This window comes from Ambystoma mexicanum, chromosome 2p (assembly GCF_040938575.1).
Source record: "Ambystoma mexicanum isolate Mex_15411 chromosome 2p, UKY_AmexF1_1, whole genome shotgun sequence".
Lineage (NCBI taxonomy): Eukaryota > Metazoa > Chordata > Amphibia > Caudata > Ambystomatidae > Ambystoma > Ambystoma mexicanum.
In genome coordinates this window covers 290341318-290361765 of record NC_090923.1, presented here as the reverse complement: position 1 = coordinate 290361765, position 20448 = coordinate 290341318, and the positions used below count along the sequence as shown (strand labels likewise).

The window sequence follows — 20448 nt, the reverse complement described above, 5'->3', positions numbered from 1 at the left end:
CCTATTTTATAGGATTCTCCAATGTCCCAACTTCCCCCGCCCCCTTTTCTACACAAACACTGGGCCGAGGAAGAGGGTCACAGAGTAACAAGGCCAAGTCTTACATATCTCATGATCCGAAATTATCCTAGCCTAAAGATACAGAAGCCATAGATCGCTCAGGTGATCTGTCCAAAGAACGAGCCCAGGAAGTTGCCCGTCTGCAGCAGGACTGTTTAGAGCACTACGGAAGATTTGGCATGCCGAGTTCTAAGAAATACGTAGAAGGACAACATGCCGAAGGAGATAAGCCTGGACGCTTATTGGCTTGGCTACATAAAAGTCAATCTGAGCGGGATATGATACAAGAGATTGTAAGGGGAAATGGGGAGTTGTGTGGGACACCGGAAGGCCTAAATAAATGCTTTCACGATCATTACATGGAGTTATACGCAGAAAAATCAGTAATCCGGTTTTCTGAGCTAAATGAGGCCCACAGATAGATCTCCCGAAGCTGGATGCGAAGGCTGCTGGCAGGTTAGAGGCCCCCATAACCATAGAGGAATTAAAATACAATAAGACGGTTATTGACCGGTAAAGCCCTGATGCAGATATTACCTAGTGAATTTTATAAATTAATTTCAGATGTCACAACCCTATTGCTAACGATGCTTAATGAAGCGCTAGACAGAGGCCTTCTCCATAAGTCGTTGAACGAGTCGGCTATAATCCCATTATTAAAGCCAAATAATGGGAGACACCGACTGCAGATCTTACTGACTCCTTTCGTTGCTTAATCAAGATGAGAAAATACTCACAGCTCTAATGGCCAACAGGCTTAAGCCAGCAATATCCAAGCTTATACACCGAGACAGTCGGGGAATGTTCCGAACAGAAATAGTACATGTAACCGAAGGAGGTTACACCATATCAAAGACCACACCCGTGACAGTACACAACATTAAGCTGTGGCCTCGCTCGACGCAGTCAAGGCATTCGACTCGCTCAGATGGCCATGGTTGCTGGCGGTGCTGAAAAGCTTTGTCATAGGGCCCACATATTAAATGGGTACGGCTGCTATATAGCAATCCAGTAGCAAGAGTCAAGACTGGCACCCACATGTCGGAAAATGGTTGTTGGGTAAAGGCACACAACAGGGCTGCCCATGGTCTACATTATTTATACTGGCCTTCGAACCATTAGCGGTGTATCTCTGGAAGGAATACCAATATGCAGGAATAGTTACACAGGGCAGCCAGAACCTGATTTCCCTATATGCTGAAGATAGGCTTCTATGCCTACTACAACACTGAGAAACCAACTTAGAGTATATCTTAGATGTGTTTGAGTGCTACGCAGACCCATCTTGTATCACGATCAATACGCAAAAGTGTTTGTTCCCCCTAGCGGGGCATAGAGGGCAACCCCTGAACACATTATCAACGCCACCGATTAAATGGGAGGTGAACACATTTGAATACCTGGGAGTAGACATTTTCCATGATCTCAAGACCAAACACATACAAAACACAGTAAAAGCAGCAGAGAGCATATGACTTTCTGGGCCAGATTGCCACTCACTGATTAGGAGAGCTGCGCTATTGAAGAAGGTGGCGCTTCCGAGGCTCCTTGATTACTTCACCAACGTCCTGTATGACATACCTAAAGTCTTTTAGGAAGCTTGATACTACATGTGGTAGCTTCCTAAGGCATAATGTTAAAGGATATTTGTACCACGCATTATCACCACCGGAGTGGTCCCCTGGCGGCTCTGAAAACAGGCCGGTGCGGGGCGAGTTAGTGGGAATAACCGGGAAGAGAGTGCCGTTGGCAGCCTCAACCCGGTTAGCACGTTCACTGGGCTTGGGGTATTTTCCGGTCGGTAGCCTTCGTGTGCTGTTGTGCAAGCCTATGTGTGGTTTGTTTTGTTAGTGCGGATTGTTGTGCAGTAGGGTTGTGGTTGTGTTTGGTTAGAGTTTGAGAAGTGTATGAAGAGGGGTGAAATTGTTTGTGGATTGGTTAATTAGCATTGCTGCGTGGAAGCGAGGCACTAAACTTCCATATTCCCTCGGGGTGGGGCATGCAAAAATCTCTGCACATCCATCTAGCGCCGGCATCGCCCGACACCCACCGTCCCTTCCACACATGACGCCCACCCACATTTATAACCGTGTCCAAGTTCTGCCTCCACCCACCTCTGTCAAACCCGTCTGTATGTGGGGCAAGCAGGTGTTCGGGAGTCCATCCAAATCTGGCCCCCGATAGCATTCTCAATCCAGTCCATATGCGCCATCGTTAACCAACGCTACTCCATCCAGGTGTAGCAGTGGTCGGCATTCAGTCTTAGCCAGCTGCTCATGTAGGCCATCGATCACAGCCCCTCTGAAGCGTAGCACACGCCACCATTCGAAGCTACGTCCAGGCTCTGCACCTGCCATCATTCACTCCGTCCGGGCCAGGTTCATGCCCATGTCCATAACTCAGTTCAATTTGTGGCAGCTGCTAACATTCACACAATTTAACGTTCATGGAGTGGGTGAGGTTGTTGGAAGGATTTAGGGAGGGAATGGCAATTTGTCCTTATGGGGTGTGGTAGTGTCCTATTCGACCTAGCGTAGTCTCTCTTGTTAATGTAGGAGTTTCCCCTCGTCGGTTCTGGGTGTTGTGAGTGTCATCCTGAATTCATCTTGTTTTGTGTTTCCAGTTTGATTGTTTAATTGTATTGAGTCTGCAGCGTTGAAGAGCCCGGTTTTTAGAAGTTTTCTGAATTGTAGGTGTTCTTTGATGTTTCTTATTTCTTTTGGGATGATGTTCAGGTTTTTGCAGGTAGGTGGGAGAAGGAGGATCCGCCTAGTTTTTTCTTGAGTTATGGTTTTGGTTCCAGGCTGATTTTGTCGCTTGATCTGAGGAGTCGGGTTGGATTGTAGATTGTTATTTTCTTTTGTAGTAATTAGACTACCTGTCTGCTGATTGCCCTGTGTGTTATGCACATTGTTTTGAAGGTGATTGAGTGTTTGATTGGGAGCCAATGTAGTATTTTTAGTGCTGGAGTGATGTGGTCTCTTCTGGATAGTTTGAGGAGGAGTCTGGCTGCTGCATTTTGGATGTGTTGTAGTTTCTTCAAGGGGTTTTCTGGCATCCCGAGGTAGAGGCTGTTTGCGTAGTCTATTCTTGGCATGAGGGCGACAATTGTGAGTCTTGTGGGCGAAGGAGATGAAATGTAGGATTCTTGTTGTGTGGAGGAGGAAGAAGCATTTCTTGATTATTGCATTTATTTGTGGTTCTAAGGTTAGGGGGTTGTCCATCAGTACTCCCAGGTTTTTTACTACCTTAGATGGTGTTGGCGTGGTTCCCATGTCCGTCGGTCAGGGAATGTAGGTGCTGTTCACTTGGTGTTTGGATATAAGCATGATTTCTGTCTTTCCTGGGTTGATTTTCAAGTTGTTGGCATTCATCTAGTTAAAGACTTCTTTTAGACACTCAATTAGGGTTGAGTAATCAGTTTCAGCGTCTTCGATTCTGTAGATAATTTGAGTGTCGTCTGCATTGTTGTAGCATGTAATTTCGAATTTTTTGAAGATTGATTACTGGAGTCTGGTAGATGTTGAAGTATAGTGGCGATAGTGAGGATCCCTGTGGTACTCATGGAGTAGATTTGCATGGTTTTATCCATACTGTTTCTGTTCCATCTGCTAGGAATTATTTAATCAAGAGTAGTGCGTGTCTGCTAGGAATGATTAGGATTTAATCCAGTAGTGCCATGTCAGTTATCCCCATGTCTTCCAATCTTTTGGTTAGGGTGTCATGGCCAACTGTCCCGAAGGATGCGGAGGGGTCGAGCAGAATCAGAGCCGAGGTTGTGTTGGAATCTGCGTTTCTTTTTAGGTGTCCCGGATGGATCTAAGTGCCGATTCTGTTCCTCTTGCGTGTCTGATTGTGCTTGGTCCAGCAGCTGGTGTTTTTCTACATGCTCTTGGGTACATTTGTATACGTAGGTTTCTAGGAGTTTTGCAGGATAGGCAATGTTTGAAATCGGTCTTCTACGGCCCCACTTGTGTTTAAGAGTGGTTTGATATATGCCGATTTGAAGGATCTTGGTACAATACCCGTTGCCAGGAAAAGATTTAGGAAGTTTCTGTAGTATTCTGATGGCATTCCTTGTGCAAGGATTGATTTGTAGATGTCGGGGGGGGGGGGTGGGGGTTGGGGCAGGTATACATGGGTGATCCTGCTTTCTTGCTGCGTTTTACCAGCCTGGCGAATTCCTCCGCTGATATTTCAGGTATGTTTTGGAGTTTGTGCTGTGGCTCTTCGTTAGGTCAGGTCGGTTGTGTGTTATAGTTGGTCTGTTTTGTACAATTTGTCGGATGTCACAGATTTTGTTCTTGAAATGGTCTGCCAAGTCATTGCAACGTTTCTCTGAGGGGGTTGGAGTGTTGTCGCAACCAGGTGGGTTTCTCATTTCTTTAATGATGTCGAAAGTTTGTGTGTGTTGGTGTCATTGGTGATTCTGTCATCATAATGCTTTCTCTTCGCCTTTTGTATTTCCTTCTTGTATGCGCAGATTTGTTTCTGGAACAGTAATTTGTCTTGGTTGTATTCTTTCCTCCATTCCAGTTTGTGGGGTCCATTTACCCAGCCAGCAGAATTCCCCACCATTACCAATCTGCACTTCAGCAGTTACCAGCAAAATGGCTGCGCTGGCACTGTTGAGCACTATCGCCTTGCCTTAAAAACTGCCTTTTGCAGTCACCAAAATGATGGCTGCCGGTCTTTGCCAAGCACATATGGGGCAAGATGGAACCAGGAACACACCAAGAAAGGCTGCCAGTGTGTTTCCTTATGTGCACCAAAGAAGAGAGTTGAAAAGAAGCGCTGATTGGCTGCTAGCTCCAAACTATCCCATGAAAAAGGAAATATTTTGCATCAAAATGATGGATCCTGGTGCCCTTTTTCACCTGTTCAACAATACACAGTCCTGATCCAGTGAGACCCAGCTATGGCCAGCCATATTCAGGTTGTGCTCCAGCAAAAGATATCATTTCTCACTGAATGACAGGCTGTGTCAGGCAAAATCTGTGAAATCACAAACAACTTTAGTCCCAGCCATATGTGAAAAAAGCCTCACTTGGCAACAAAATATCACAGTTGAACTCTCAAAAGAAGCCATAATCCTCTGTGATGGGTTAGTATCAGGGGACCTTTGCCTTGGACAGATTGCTGTGTATGAGAAATTGACTAGGGCTGCAATTTGACAGCAAAGGGAAAGTTAACCATGTGTAAAAATGGTTGCTTTTGCAAAACAAAGAAAAGGCTGTTTAAAAGATGAAATGTGGATTTAAGGCCCTGTTCCTGCGTAGAAATGTGAAAGGGGGTTTGTTTGAAATCTAATATAATGTTTTATTCCAACAGCCTTGTTTTTTGGCTCAGGAAAAATAAATGATTTTGCTGCACTGGGGAACCAGCAAAACAGGTTTTCCTGCTTGGCTTCAAGAACATTTGTGTTCCGACAACAGGACTTGCCTTCCCCCAAGGGACCAGCCCCTTAAAAACTATGAATGGACCAAGAAGGGAGCATCTCACACGCTCGTCAGACTTCGCGCTTGAGCCGGTTACAATAGCGTTCCAGGACACAGGTGTGAAATTGCAAATAACACCTCTCCTCAACTTCAACTGGAGGGCTTCAAAGCCAGCTCCAGAGCAGCCTTGGAAGTTATGCCCTTATTTTGGAGACAATGCTGGCCATCTGGCTCAAAAGACTATTTTAATTAATAAACTTTAAGGGTGTTATTGCTGCAACCAGACAACGCAGTAATGCAAGAGTATTACAGTTTAAATGCTGTTTTTGTGGCTTTAAGTTAAGATGTGGTAGTCTTCACTGGCATGTTGGGGACGGAAAAATGTATATTCTGAACAAAGTGTATATGGTGCCACTCTGAAATTCAATACTCACATGCCTTATGATAATATGTACACACGTATAAAGTTAGATTTTGGGTACAATATTTCTCACTGAAAATTATGAAAAATTATTAGAAGGACGAAACAAAGTCCTACAAACTTGGAAGTGGGAGTATTATACTCTGTGTGGAATATGCAATTTGCCTGTATGATTTGTGAAAGCGCCACAACTGTAAAAAGGTGCAATTTATGTCAGAACTGATTTTTGGCAAAAATTACCGGGGGAGGGTGGCTTTGTACCTCAAAAACACACCCCATAAAACTCAGGCCCCCTCCTTCAGTTCAATCTGCCCCTAAGGAGGAGGCAACATAACATAGGCTGACCTATCCGATTCTTTGGGGTATGTCTAGCTTAGTTCTGGCCAACAATAAATCCTGTGATGTTACCCGCCTTATAAAAAGGTAGAGGCTCACAGAGACAAGGCAGACTCTTCTGAATTTTCCAGCGCCTGCATATCCAGACATTCCACATTCACTCTGCGAGATTCCAGATTATACTGCCAGGCCAGAGCATAGCTGACCATATCCAGGCAGAACCACCCTTCAGAACTAAACCCCATAACTAAATCTGACTAACTCAGGGAGAATGGGGGGAAAAGCTGTGGTACCCTTTTTGAGAGTATCCTGGGACCAGACCTGCTTTTTGCCCCACTAACTGCATGCTGCTGTGCCGTGACCAGACCTTTGCCCAGCTGTTTTCTGTTAGGATATCCAGCTGCTGTGACCAGTAACCAGATATTGCCTTGCTGTCCAGAAACTCGGTTGGCTGTCCCAAAATCCCAAACTCAAGCGCTGATTGCAAATATTACCCCATCCCATAGCAACACGTAGCCTACCCAAACTTGATACCTTGTCTTTGTTCCACCTTCTAAGTAATCCCATCCACACCCTGATAGCTTGTTGAAGATAATCTGAATCCTCTGTGTATTCTGTTCCTTGATTTTCTAGTGTTAGCACAATTCTTCCATTCATTTCTGTCTTGCATGAGTCCTTAGTCATATTTTGAATAATTTAATTAATTCCCACATAAAGCTGAACGCAGGGTGAAAAGGTTAACCTTGCAAATTAACCTTGGAGCGTACCATGTCTTTCTTTAATAATCTAGCCACTAAATCTAGTTGAAGTGAAACCTTGAAAATCTCATCCAGTTATTCAGCTAGTCACTCTTTCGCTTTCCTATTATCCCGGTGATATGCATCTGTCACCCAGCTTAAAAAACGCATTCTGATTTGGTCTATTTCACCCATTTTTCAAACCGTTTCTGACATTTAAACCTGTGTAATTTAGCAAATGCAAATTCTGTGCGTGATATTCTGGCTGCACTATGTTGTCACTTCAAAGTGGATTTTTGAACTGTATGCCCTTTGCTGATACCTTGCCTGGTAGTTACTAGTGTTCTTACATCGCTGCTACTGTTAGAAATCATATTTACATCATTTATTCAACCGCACATTTAAATTATTTACCAATTCCGAGTGTCATTTATGCAATTGCAAATGTTTTAAACCCCGATTTTGCCTCCAATTTCATGAGGGGAGGTTGGATTTTAAATTCGTTTGCTGCCTAGCATCCCGGACTCCTTGTTGTTCCTTTCTATCCACTCACAATTCGATAAGGGGTTTTAGGGAGCATTGCAGCGGAAAATCATAACACGGGTGCTATATACCCTAACAGTAAAATTGCTCCTATTCATCTGTGCTATGGCTATGTTCTAGTAGAAGGTCAACCAAGCGTATGTGTCATCAGTTTACATTGTAATTATCACCCCATTGGCGATTGCTGCCCAAAATTAAAAATTGTGTTTTTCTTTGAAATTTAAAATAAATATTGTATTACCACCCATCGGTCTGGTTCATGGTCCATTGTGACCTGGGGTATTTGTAAAAGGGGGTGTGAGAAGGGTTGGGTGCCAGCTCAATCTGAATTCTAGGAAATAAAGTATTTATAATTAGTCTAATTGAGCGCTACATCCTAGGCTAAGGGCAAGAGTCCTGGTCTGGAGTGACACACCCGGTTAGTATCCTTAACAAGTTCCATCTTCTTGTTGACCTTTTTCATGGTGCCAAGTAGTGAGGTGAACCATTTTGCCATTGCCCTTTTTTTTGAGGGGGTAAATGGTTTTTTCCAGGGTGATGTTTTCAATTGTATCAGCGATCCATTTGTGGAGTCGCTCTGCTTTCTCGTCTAGGTCAGCCAGCTCTAGTTCTGTAGTTGAGGGTTTGGTAATATCCAGTTCCATTAGGTTGCTTGCTTTGACGATTTGAGTTTTTTTGTGATGGTTGTGAGCTTGGGGGGCTGGATGCGTACTTGAGTTGGTAGTGTGATCACGAATGGGATGATAAGATGGTCGCGCCACAGTATTTGTATCGGTGGTGTTGTGATGTTTTTTTCTTGGCGAAGATTGCATCAAGGGTGTGTCCTGCCAAGTGTGTTGCCCCTTTGACCAACTGTTGTAGTTTCATGGTTGTTAGCTGCCCAATTAGTGAGATTTGGGAGTTGGTATGTTTTTCTTCGCACCAGATGTTGAAGTCACTCAGGATTATCAGAGGTGTGTGCTTGATGGCTATTTTGGCAATGGCTTCTATGAAGTTGTCAACGAAGGTTGCATTGAATGTCGGTGGTCTGTAAACCAGAATGACTGATGTTAGTTTTTGGATTCGCTAGAACCATGGTTTCGCAGTTGATGTTGAGAGGTTAGTCTGTTTTTATTTTCAGGTATCCTTTGAATGCTATTGAGAGGCCTCCACTTTTATTTTTCCCCCCGTTTACCTGAAGGCATTTGAAGTTGGTCGGGAGGCAAGGAGTGCGATTTTCTAGTTGTCATCCAGCCAGGTTTCGGCAATTAATAGGATGTCAATGCCGTTGTCGCTGAGAATGTCAAAGATCTCTGTTGAGCGTTTTGACATGGATCTTGCATTTATTAGGTTGCAGTGGATTTTAAAGGTGTAGTTTGGTTTGTGTTTTATTGTCTGCCCTGTTTTCTGAGTGGTGTTGCAATTTCGTTCAGGTCGGTCTATTGTTGCAGTGTTGGTACCGTTGTGTCTGTCGTCGAAAAGTTCTTCTAGGTTCAGTCTTGGGTTTTTGTTTTCGTCCGCTTACTCTTCAAAATGTTTGTTATTTCTAGCGTTGTCGGTTCTTCAGCATGGTTGTGTTTGGTTGTCTGCTGTTGCAGATTCGTTTGTTGGGTTGGCTTGTTCTGGTGGCTGGTTCTTTGCGTGGTATGAGTTAGGTAGAAGGATTTTTCCCTTCTAACGGCGTTGGTTCTGTGGTCGTTCCTGTCTGTGGGAGTGTTCTGCAGTTGTCTTCGGTGGTGTTCGGTTGCGTTTGTCCTTTTTGCACTTTGTCTTTCCTTTGGTCCAGTTCGTTTGCGTGGCATTTTGAGCTGGAGTGTTTTTGTTGTTGGTCTTTGTTTCTGTACTTTGATGCGGAGTTGGTTTTTGCTTTGGTCCGGCTGTCTTGTGGTGTACTACTGGATGTAGGGGGTTGTCAGGTGCAAGTTTGGGCTCTGTCTGTTGGTAGTCTTGCCAGCTGATATTGCTGGTTTGTTCTGTCTCGAGTAGGGAGGTTTGCTAGGTTATATCATTGTGTATTCCAGTGGCTGTCTCTGATGTGGGTCTTCCTGGAAGAGGTTTACTGCAGTAAACAAGCTATGTGTTGTGAAGAAGGGTAAAGCTAGCAACCACAGAAATGTCATAATGTGCGTAACTGACAATCCCTGTCATCTCATGAGGTGCGACCCAATAATCACAGTATCACTCCACAGCAATGCTCTAGATGTGAACTGGTCAGCGTGTGCCAATCTCCAAGGCCAGTTCTCAGTCCAACGATCAATTACATCACTATCCTGGGGAGAAGGCAAAAATCAAAGTACCATCCCGTGGGGGAGGAGGGGGATGTGCCAGCTAGCAATCACAGTACCATTCTAGAGGGCACAAGCTAGTACATTCAGAGTGGTTCTTCTGTAATGGAGATTTCTAGGTGTAATTGGGTCGATGAGTGCTCATCTGTAAGGGTAGTTTCACAATATAGACAGATGGATTTGAGAGTTATGCACAGTGGTAGAGGGCACACAGCCAACAATGCAATTTGAAATAGGGCACAGCTAGATTTGAGACCTGCACAGTGGGAGAGAAGCCTACACCTAATAGAGCAAATGGGTGCAGTACCAAACACAGCTAAGTTTGAGAAACAGTTGGGCAATTCACTACAGCACCAAGCACAGCTCTGTTTGAGAGTCTTTTATAGTGGGAGAGAAGCCTATACCTAACAGAGCAAGTGGGTGAAGTACTAGAAACAGCTAGATTTGAGACACAGTTGAACAATTGACTGCAAAACTAACACAGCTAGATTTAACAGTGTGAGGGAGAGGGAAGTAGCAGGTCATATTCACAGTGATTTAGATAAGTTTGATAAGTGGCTAGGCTCTACTCCCCACCTAGACCACACCTACCGTATTGGTACTAGTCGTTGCTGGTTGACGGCTGGCCACTGGGTTCCCCTGCTGACACCTGCAGACATGATCAGGAACCGCCTTTGTAGGAGCTGCCCTTTGCCTTGGGGCCCTTAGCCGCAGGGGCTTCCAGGCAGAGGGCTGTCCTGGAGAAGTCACTTAAGACCTTAGCGGAAAGCCAATCAGGGGAGGCGGGCAGAGGAAGTGAGCAGATGGACGCGACTGCAACGTGGCGAGTGCCAGGGGCTCACAGAATACACCAGGCAATTTTTTTTGTTTTTTTTAAAAAGGCCCAGAGGGATCAAGCCAAGTTCCACTCACCTGCATTGCCCACCAACAAAAGTGGTGTGCATGACGAGGTGCCGGGGCGTAGTTGGTAACATGGAAATGGGAAGCCATAACTCGAGATGCAATATGGCACTAATGAAATTACACAGCCTGGACAATCAAGAGGGTATAAAAGTGTCCGACTTCGAAGCATATTTTGTGACGAGCCAACTTCAATTCGTCACAAACTGGCTGTCAGACAAACAGATCCAGGATACCCGGTTGAAAAAGAATGGGGTGCATTATAGGTGTAGCAAAGAGGTGATCTCGACCGCAGAGACGCGGTACCCGAAACCTCCGCTGCTGCTGGGCAGGACAATATGGCATAGAGCTTGTAATTTTTTTGGAAAAGAAGCACCCTACTCCCCTAGATCGCATTGACACTAATTGGGGAGGATTCACAATTTGGACTAAATTTAAGGGAGTATTGGGAACCCATGGGGTTGCAACATTGGGAGACATGCTACGAGAAGGAGACCAATACACTTTAGTGCACCTACCTAAGAAACAGGCGTGCAGGAAGGCCAACATATAATGTATGCCACACTCCTCACTAAACTAAAGCAGAAATGGCCGCAGACAGACACAGTACTGCAGGAAGATGAATTCAAAATTAGGTACCAAAATTCGTATTTACACGTACCACATCTTACTCCACCAATAGGAATAATATTGAGCACCATGGTTCCCACTCCAACTTCTGGCAATTGTGGCGTTTTGGGACACTGCGTAGTGATCTCGAGTTGGCTTGTTTGAATTGCAGATTGGTACTTTGGCATTGTACAGTTTTCTGTGGCTTGGAGGGAATCCCTTTCGTTGCCCCACGTTGTGGGTTGTTTCACCAGTGTAAAGGTATTTCTCAGTTTGTCATTTTCCGAACTCGCCATGACTGTTGCCCTTTAGTGACATGTGGCTAAAATAGTATGGATGGCTCATTGGCAGTTTGATGTGTTCTTTCCAGGTGTGACGATATCTCGGCGGTCTAGGACGTCTTTTGAAGTATTTTGGTTTTTCAATGAAGAAAAACTAGCTTATCGGTCATTCACAGACGTGCATTGAAGGTTCACCATGTTAAGGTAAATCTTAGTGGTTTAATTTGATCTTTAGACCTCTGGTGGAGCTGCTCCCGTTTTTGAGCCGACTCCACACTTACATTTGGTAATACCCCCTCCCCTGTGGGACCGATTAGTTTCCTCTGTCTCTTTTCCTTGCAGGCTGTTTGCCTGAAACTACCCATTCAACACGGTGTTGAGAAGAATATTGGATGTTTTAAAGTTTCCCCTGAAGAATGTTCGCCCGAAAGGGGCACTAAAGAACAGAAACATGTTGGGATTATATGTTTTTTATTTACACATCTAGGTTTTTTTTGGGTATTGTGATATGTGATTTCGTTTGTGTCTTGGGTATGTGTTTATTTTGAAGTCTAGCTTTTTAGATTTTGTAGGTTGTGTTAGCATTTACACTGTTAGGTGAGGGTAATATTTAATGTTTTAATTTAAATATTTTGAATGAAAATGTTTTTTGAAATTTGGAATGTTGCACGCAGTCTATGTTGTCAAGACTTGTAGTGCCTGGAAATTCTTTCAGAGGGTTCTACTTGATGGGGGGGGGGGAGAGAGGGGTGTAAGTAGACAAAGTTTACCGTCTTATCCTTCTTTTATGATATACTGCAGGAAGATGAAACAGTAGAAACACTTTACGATATTTCAGGAGAAGGGAATGCGTTGGAGAATATACGAGTTGGTAATGTCTGGACCAGGGGATATGCTTGTGCGGACCATCCTTAGCTGGGAAGCAGACTTACAGGAGCAATTGACAGACAATCTGGGGCAGAGCGATGGCTTATCATAAAAGTGTCTAGAAATGCAAAGCTTCAGTTGATGCAATTGTACATAACGCGGAGGGCATATCTAACCCCGAAGAAAATTCAGGTAACAGAACAATCCTGCCCAAAATGTGGACTGATTAATGCGGACCTGGTACACATGTTCTGGGCTTGTACGAAGATCTGTCAATACTGGGAAGAGATAGCCCAGGCATTAGATCTCCCACTGTCTACTGTCTATTTGCTTGGTATTTTTGCAAGACCGAAGCAAGCAAGACATGTAAGTTGAAAGAAGTAGCATACATCCTGGCGAACCGTAGCAAAGCAATGGGTTGGAAAGTACACAAGGGTCCAGAGGTACACCTATGGTGAAGGGACCTCCTGAAATGGACGCTGGCAATATCACTGTGGCAAGAGGCAGCACGCAGGGGCCAAAGAGAACAAATTGTAGACTTAGACTCCTGAAAGCATATGTTGCAGAAACAGACGGCCTCCACACACAACGGTACCCAAGGGCGAGGAGGGTGCATGCACCGTCGCAATCGGGAGACAAATGTATATACTTGGTACAGTCAGTTGCATTGTGTAAGGAGATAACGGAGGTGGAATAGGCTGGGAAGTGGACAGTGGTGGGGGGGAGTTGGGGGTAAGGGAACAAACAGAAATCGATTGTATATTGTGTGTACGTGTATAGGAGTCTGTTAAGTTACTGTTAATAAATCAATAAAACTTATAAAAAATTAAAAACCTGGACTCTTGAACTAAAACAGTAAAGACAAGAAAGGAAGAGAAACATGAAAAACCGGTGTGAGTTAAGGAAAGATTGAAGTTGCAACAGTACATCTCACATTTGAAGGATTGCATGCGTGTGGATGAGACGCGAAGGAAGGCAGACCTGTGGTGAACTTTAAATAACTGAAGAAAGTGATACAGAGTAGAGGAGTGGTCTGGTGAAAGAAGTAGCCCACGCGAAAGCCTCCGCGAAAGGTGAAACGTTTGTCATAAAAGGACAAAGTGAATGAACTCTAAAAGGAGTAATAATCAAGATTAACCCCAGGGGAAGGGGGGAGTGAAAAGGTGAATGTTGAACTTGTGCTTATGATATTGAACTACCCAGACCAAGTGGGGAGCATAACACAAGAGTGTGAGCTGTAAAGTCAAAGTGGTCCTGCCTACAGTCTAAGGGCAACACATTTGAAGGTCTTAGGCATGAAGAAAAGGCCTGAGCCCGACTGAGGGAGACCAGAAGTGTGATAAATTAGGGGAAGGGAACCCCCGTAAGTGCTGCAATTAAGAGGTCCAAGCCCGATTGAGGGATATCTGGTAATGGTAATTTATAAAGCTCCTATACAGTGTTTCAAAGTGTTCAAGGAGGGTAGGAACACTGGGGAAAAAACAGTCGCTCAGATCCCTTGAAATTCTGAGATAAGAGTAAGTGAATATGATATATTTAACAGTTGAGATACAGAAAATAGGCCTGGCGGCGATTCTGCAGTTTTTACAACTGCACATTAAGTGGTGAAGACAAGAGAACAGACAATCGATCTTCAGTCAGAGATGCATTGAGATCGTGCAAGTGCAATACAGACAGGGAGAGGAGGGGGTCCAAGTGCACCCAGTCGGTAGAGACTGGGGTAAGCGCAGAGAGAGAAGCTCTCTTGGATTTATTTACAAGTGCAGTGTGGACTAGCGGGGTGCCAAGGCACTGAGACTCATGGCCAGTCAGCAAGCTGTAAGGAAGAGGAGGGAGAGATGGAAAGAGCAGAGAGCTAGGTTAGCAGGGTAGGGGGAGAGAAGGAGGAGGAAAGGAAGGTCTTGAGGAGTTTCCGGAACTTAAGAAGATCAGGTTCAAGACAGAGTCACAGGGAGGCTATTTCAGTGGGAAGTTCCCGAGGTTAACGATCTCCCTCCAAATCTCTTCTTAAAGAACCGGCTCACTCTCAGAAGGTTGGAGGTAGACCAGCAGAGGGCTCGAGAGGGACAGTATTTAGGTAGGCAGCATTGCAGGTAAGTAGGTCCCAGACCCCAGAAAGACTTGGGGACAATGCAGAGGGTCTTGAATTTGATCCCTGCAGTCACGGTGAGCTACTGAAGGGATTTCAGTGCCGGAGAAATGCAGTCCCTGGCCTTGAGGCCAAGGATAACTCTTGCGGTTCTGTTCTGGATGGGTTGCAGAGGGCGCAGGGCAGAAGCAGGGAAGTTGAGGAAGAGGCTGTTACAGTAGTCCAACCTAGAGAGAACCAGGGATCTGGAGGCACTAAGATGCTGGGGGAAAGTGAGAAACGGTAAAGTGCCTCTGAGGAGGTGTAGTTGGTAGTTAGATTTTTTTTTTTTTTGAGATGTCAGAAATGTGAGAGAAGTAGAGAGTGGAGTCGAAGAGGACCCCAAGGTTTTTGGCCTCACAGGTGGGGGTGGGCACACGGCCAAGGGAGGCGCGCCAGAGTGAAAGTGGGAAAGTGGGAGCAGGGGTCCCATGCAAATAATCTCAGTTTTACTTTTGAGGCAGAGGTCGTTTGCAGCACACCATGACTGAATAGCGGACAGTCAGATATGAGTGAGGAGGAGAGGGAGTAGGAGTAGGAAGCAGCTGAGGGTAGCCTGAAAGATAGTTGCGGGTCATCTGCTTAACACTGGAAATTAGAGGTGAGGTGAAAGTGGCGATCATACACGCCAAGATAGCCACAGAGATTGATGGTCGAGAGAAAGGCTCAAAGTTCTACCTGGGATGGGCGGTCGGAGAGAAAGGAGGTTCATCACACCAGAGCCTGACCTGCGATTCCCAAGGTGTCACAGAGACACGTAATCAGGATGTTGCGGTTAACCGTGTCAAAGGCGGAGGAGAGATAAAGGAGAATGAGGACAGAGGGAGTGTTAGTGTCAAGATTTGAGAGCAGCTCTTCACAGGTGTTCAGAAGAGCAGTTTCCATGCCTCTGGATGCTCCAAAGCCAGAGTGGTGGTCATGGAAACAACCAATTGATTCAGTTTGGAGGTTCAGCTGAGAGATAGCCAACTTCTCCAAGAGTTTGCCCAGGAAAGGAGTGAGAGATCCGGGGGTAGTTTGCAGGAATGGATGGGGTCAGCAGAGGGTTTTTTGAGCAGAGGGTGCACAAGAGATTGCTTGAGAGCAGTTGGGAAAGGTCCCTGGAAAAGGAGAGATGCAAAGGTCAGCAAAGACTGGGGCTACGGAGTCAATGTTGTCCTTAATGGTTTTGGAGGGTCATGGTCCACTTGTTTGGATGAGGCCTTCATAGACTGACTTGTCTGGCGACCTCATTGGGTGAGAGAGAGAAGGGAGGGGAGGTGGGCCAAGGGGGGCACTGGTATTGGTGTGTGCTATAAAGTGGGGGTGGGAGGAAGGAAAGGATGTCTTGAGTTTTTGTGGTGAAGTGTGCTGCCAGGGCAGAGCAGAAGTCCTGGGTGGGTGTAACAGAAAAAGAGGCTGCTGCAGGATTGGCCAGTTCTTTGCAGACTTTGAAAGGTTTGGCCGTGTTTGATGCCACAAAGATGCGTGCTTGAATAAAGATTATTTTCTTGGAGCGGATGTAGAGTCGATATTGCCTTTGAAGAAGGCAGCAGGCCACTTTGTCACATGGTCCACCAGATGAATTCCATTTCCGTTCAGCTGCCCTACACTTGCATTTAAGGGCAGCCAGGTCAAGGTCATACCAAGAGTTGCACTTTTTGGAAGGCTTCAGTCGGACCCTTGTGACAGGGGCAAGAGTATCAAGGGTGTTGGAGATAGGGAGATTAAGGTTAGTGAGAGCTGAGTCAGGGTGGGAGCCAGCCGTGGGTGGAGGAGTAGGAGGCCAAGGCATGCGTGAACTTTTGAAAACTGGTGGCATTAGAGACTTTAAAGTGGAAGGCCAGGTGGGTCTCGATCCACGTTTTGAACTGCCTTTGTTTTGAGAACCTGAGCCAGAGTGTGTCATCCTGTCTACAGGGACCACCTTTCTCCGTGCTTACCAGAGCCACATTGATTATTTTCAAACACAGGAGGGTCTGCCACTACTCTTGGCATTATAAGGCAACAGCTGCAACTAGCTGTGACAACAGGTGAAGCTACTGCATCGGCCAAACATACAGAGACAAAAATACAACTGGCCTTTTATTATATTGTTAGATAGATGATCTCCCCTACCTAATCATCCAAAACAATGCATATCTTTTTGGTTCAATGACAATTAAATTCAGTACATGTAGTTTAAGAAATACTAACCATGGTAAAACCCAAATAGGCTTGTATTTCCGAACCCGCACATGGCACATTTTCAGATTCCATTTAGGACACACATCTAAAGGAAGGCCTATTTTACGACGCAAAATCCAATATGCTTACTTGAATGGTTCCAGTTACGAAGACTAGTACAATACTCTGGTGGTATTCATACCAGTCATAAGTTACAGAATCCGATATTGCCACGATGCTTTAGCGAATAAAGAAAAAAAATCAACTGAAGTAGAATATAGACTTCCTCTTGGCCAATCAGGAATGAGATACTCCTAGCAATAGTCCCCAGTATGCGCCATTCCTCTTGGCCCAAAGGAATACATTTCAAGCTCTGCTGCAGTTCTAAACCACCCAATTCACCTTAATCTACTGCTACCTATGGGCATCTCGGCTCCCACCATCGAGTTTCCCTGCTTGCCTGTACTTCACTCCCCCATTCTCCACTGCAGTACACCACCATCCTGCATGACATAAAACCACCAAAATAGAAAATAGTCTGTAACCCAAAGGACGCAAAGTGACTGTTGCTCAGCTGTCATTCCTAAATTAATTTTCACTTGTTTTTATCATTTCCCTCAAGATCTTACATCTCCTGCCAAGCCGCGCAATAATTCGAATTATAGGTGGTGCTTAAGCCACCTAAAAATACAACTAAAAAGCAGGGGGAAAAAGCAGGCACTAGGATCAGTGCGAGGGGCAGTGCAGAAACTGCTGGGATCAATACTATCCTATGCTGCAGCTACACTAACTAGTCCATTACTGATCATTGTAGACTGGCATGGTCCTTTGTGCCTGCGTATTTGCGACTGGCATATTTTGCGGGTCACTACAGGGAGGCCAACCTAAGCATTGCAAAAGGGCAGGCCTAAAGTACAGCTTCAAAGCCACCCGTCAAATATGTCATGTCTGTCCGCCTCATACAATACTTTATCCAAAGTCATGAAATACTTCATCTAATCTCCACAAACAAAACCAAAAAGCTTTGCCAGGACATTTTTATATAAGAAAAGAGAAGGTGCAGGGATGCAGCAACAGTGACATCTGCAGACCGAAGTCAGTATTTCTTCCCTCTCTGACCTCAATAGAAAGCTAATGGATGCCATTTTTAAAAATCAACAATTTTTATGCAGTTAATAAATCTCTTTTGAAAGCAAGGTCCTGTCAATGTCGGACCAGATGCAGATTTTAGATGTACAATATTTCTTCACCATATAGAATCCACAAGGTATGGCATTGAAAGATCATGGGACTGGTGGAAAAGCATACCAGTCACAAAGCTGTGGAGGAGCCGAAGAACACAACTTTGATACAGAGAAGATGGTTTAAATTAATTAATAAGGGGAGATGAACACTGAATATTTTCTGGCTGCAACTGGAGAGAGGTGGCCAAAGGAAAGAACTGAACCCACCTAAATGACTGATCCCCATGCAAACTGGAGACAGGGGCCATCGAGAGTAACCCAAGGCTAGAAATTGGTGTCCATAGAGACAGCTGAAAAGAGCTTGCAGATTGCGTAGTTCCAGATGGACTGGTTCCCTGCCGATTCTCCACAAAATGAGAAGGAGCATTTGAAATTCAAGTAAAATCCCAGTGTATCTCCAAACCGCCCCTATAGACTGTACAGTAAATCCTGGCAATCAAAGGGGACAGGAATTAAGGAGAAGAACAAACTACTTACCCATTCTCTGACGGATGTGTCTCCCATCGATTCCTCATTTATGATAAGTGAATGAATACACAGTGCAACTGCTCTTGAGAAACGTTTCCGTCGCGAGGGGCACTGTGCCTGCTCGGTCCAACGCCTCTACGCGTCCGACATCGGGGCCATTATATATTAGGCGATGGGCCACATGACCCAAGTCCACCCAGTTTATCTTTAACGCTTTGAGAGGGCACCTTCAACACAGGACGTTCCTTCCCTCCCCAAACAAGGTGCCGCACAAATTATTTAATATCAGTTTGGTCAGCCCCATTTCAGACGCATATCATGCCCCATGGCTCCCCCGCCCTGAGCCACCAATGAGCCAACACCCAGTCCGGTGTACAGAAAATATGTTTATTTGAATTAGATTCAAAGGAAAATCACACTAAAATATCCACCGCCACTTTATCCGTGGGACAACACAATAAACCTTTAAACATAAATGAATCACAAGTTTTTTGGGAAGAACACAAGTCACAATTCTTTACTTTCTACAGATTTCACTTCAAGAAATAAACTGGTCAATAAATAACCAATTACGTATGCAATGCTGTGCAATTTCGATGTTCGTGCACGATTAAAAGGGCTAGGAGTTTGATTTACAGATTGGTAAAAATGCATATGGCAATTACGATTCCACAAACAGGGTGATTTGGCAGTTGGTTTTTCAGACCCCCTCCCCAGACCCCCTCCACTTAAAAGCCGGTGTTGGGGAAGCTGGACCCATAAGATTACCCAATTAAATTACAGTCTAGTGTTTTCAGTGCACACTTGGAATGAGCTTTGCCGATTTAGAATTAACAAAAAATCACCCTGTAGTGTTCTGCCAAAGGGGAATTAAATGAATATTTGTAGTTAAACACGATAAGGATCTAGGCAGTTTGGCTCCGCCCACCATGAAGGGAAAGGTTTTAAGGCAAGCAGATTCCCCCACCTTTGCTTTCAATTGGCTCAATTTCACTCACATTGAAAACTTCTGTTTAAAGTTCAGGAAAGTCCACTGCATTTCAGGACCCTCTGGGAGGACAGGGCAGGGGGGTCTTGTCACTCCACACTCAAGGATGGTCCACAACCCTTCTCCATACAACCTAGTCAGGTTTGAGGCCTCCCCAGCAATAGGACGCTCCACCCAGATGCAATTTTAGTAAAATCTCCTTTTGGCGTTTCCTTGTGGCCGTCAGATGGCAATTTTTAGCAGCTCTTCCTTCCTCATAGTGCCTCCGCGTTATATAACAGTGATGACACCATCAAGGTGACACCACCCCATCCCCCACCCAAAGTCCAACCTCTCTCCAAGGATTGGTTTAGGAGTTTGGAGCAGACATATCGCAATGCCCTTTGCAATCCCTTTTTGTTTTCATGTCAACTTTTGGCAAAATCTAGTTATGCGTCAAAACCTTAACCGCAAATTCGGGACATGTTCACCTTCTAGCTGGTTATTACAATTACCTTACATACATACATTTTATTTAAACAAAATCACCTGGAAATTATCTAAAAAAAAAAAAAAAAAAAAAGGAAAATGACCAGAAAAAGAAGGCAGTACGACTTGTGTGCTGAGAAAAATGCCTAAATTATAACCAAAATAATCCCTCGCTCCCGTTTCTTTCAATCATTAATAAAATACATTTAACATTATGAGCCGTTTATTTTTTCTACTAAAAAGTGGCTCTGAATTGTCACAGTGCACCACCTTTTGATGGTTTTTCAGTGAAAACGCTGCATTTATTTCACAGCCAGTAATGTGATGTGCTTTCCCAATCTGCACTTGGATTACATTTGTTTTGGCTTTCTCTGCAGAAAGACACCCATATAGTCTGCAGGGCGGGCAAAGAGGGACGATATATCTTCCTGAACGCTCAGCTAGAGGGAAGGCGGATAACATTAGCATCGGTATACGCCCTCAACACGAGACAGGAACGTTTTATTAAGGAAACTCGAAGCACTGGAAGAATTTGCAACAGGAGACCTCAT

The 20448-nt window shown here is 44.8% G+C and overlaps 2 protein-coding genes across 9 annotated transcripts in view; both read right to left on the bottom strand.

Moving 5' to 3' along the window:
* BOD1 (biorientation of chromosomes in cell division 1) overlaps positions 1-20448 on the bottom strand; it is a 196643-nt gene that overhangs the window by 93745 nt on the left and 82450 nt on the right. The gene's annotated exons all lie outside the window — the stretch shown is intronic.
* The window catches only part of PTPDC1 (protein tyrosine phosphatase domain containing 1), a 980126-nt gene that overhangs the window by 910109 nt on the left and 49569 nt on the right, over positions 1-20448 (bottom strand). The window lies entirely within an intron of this gene.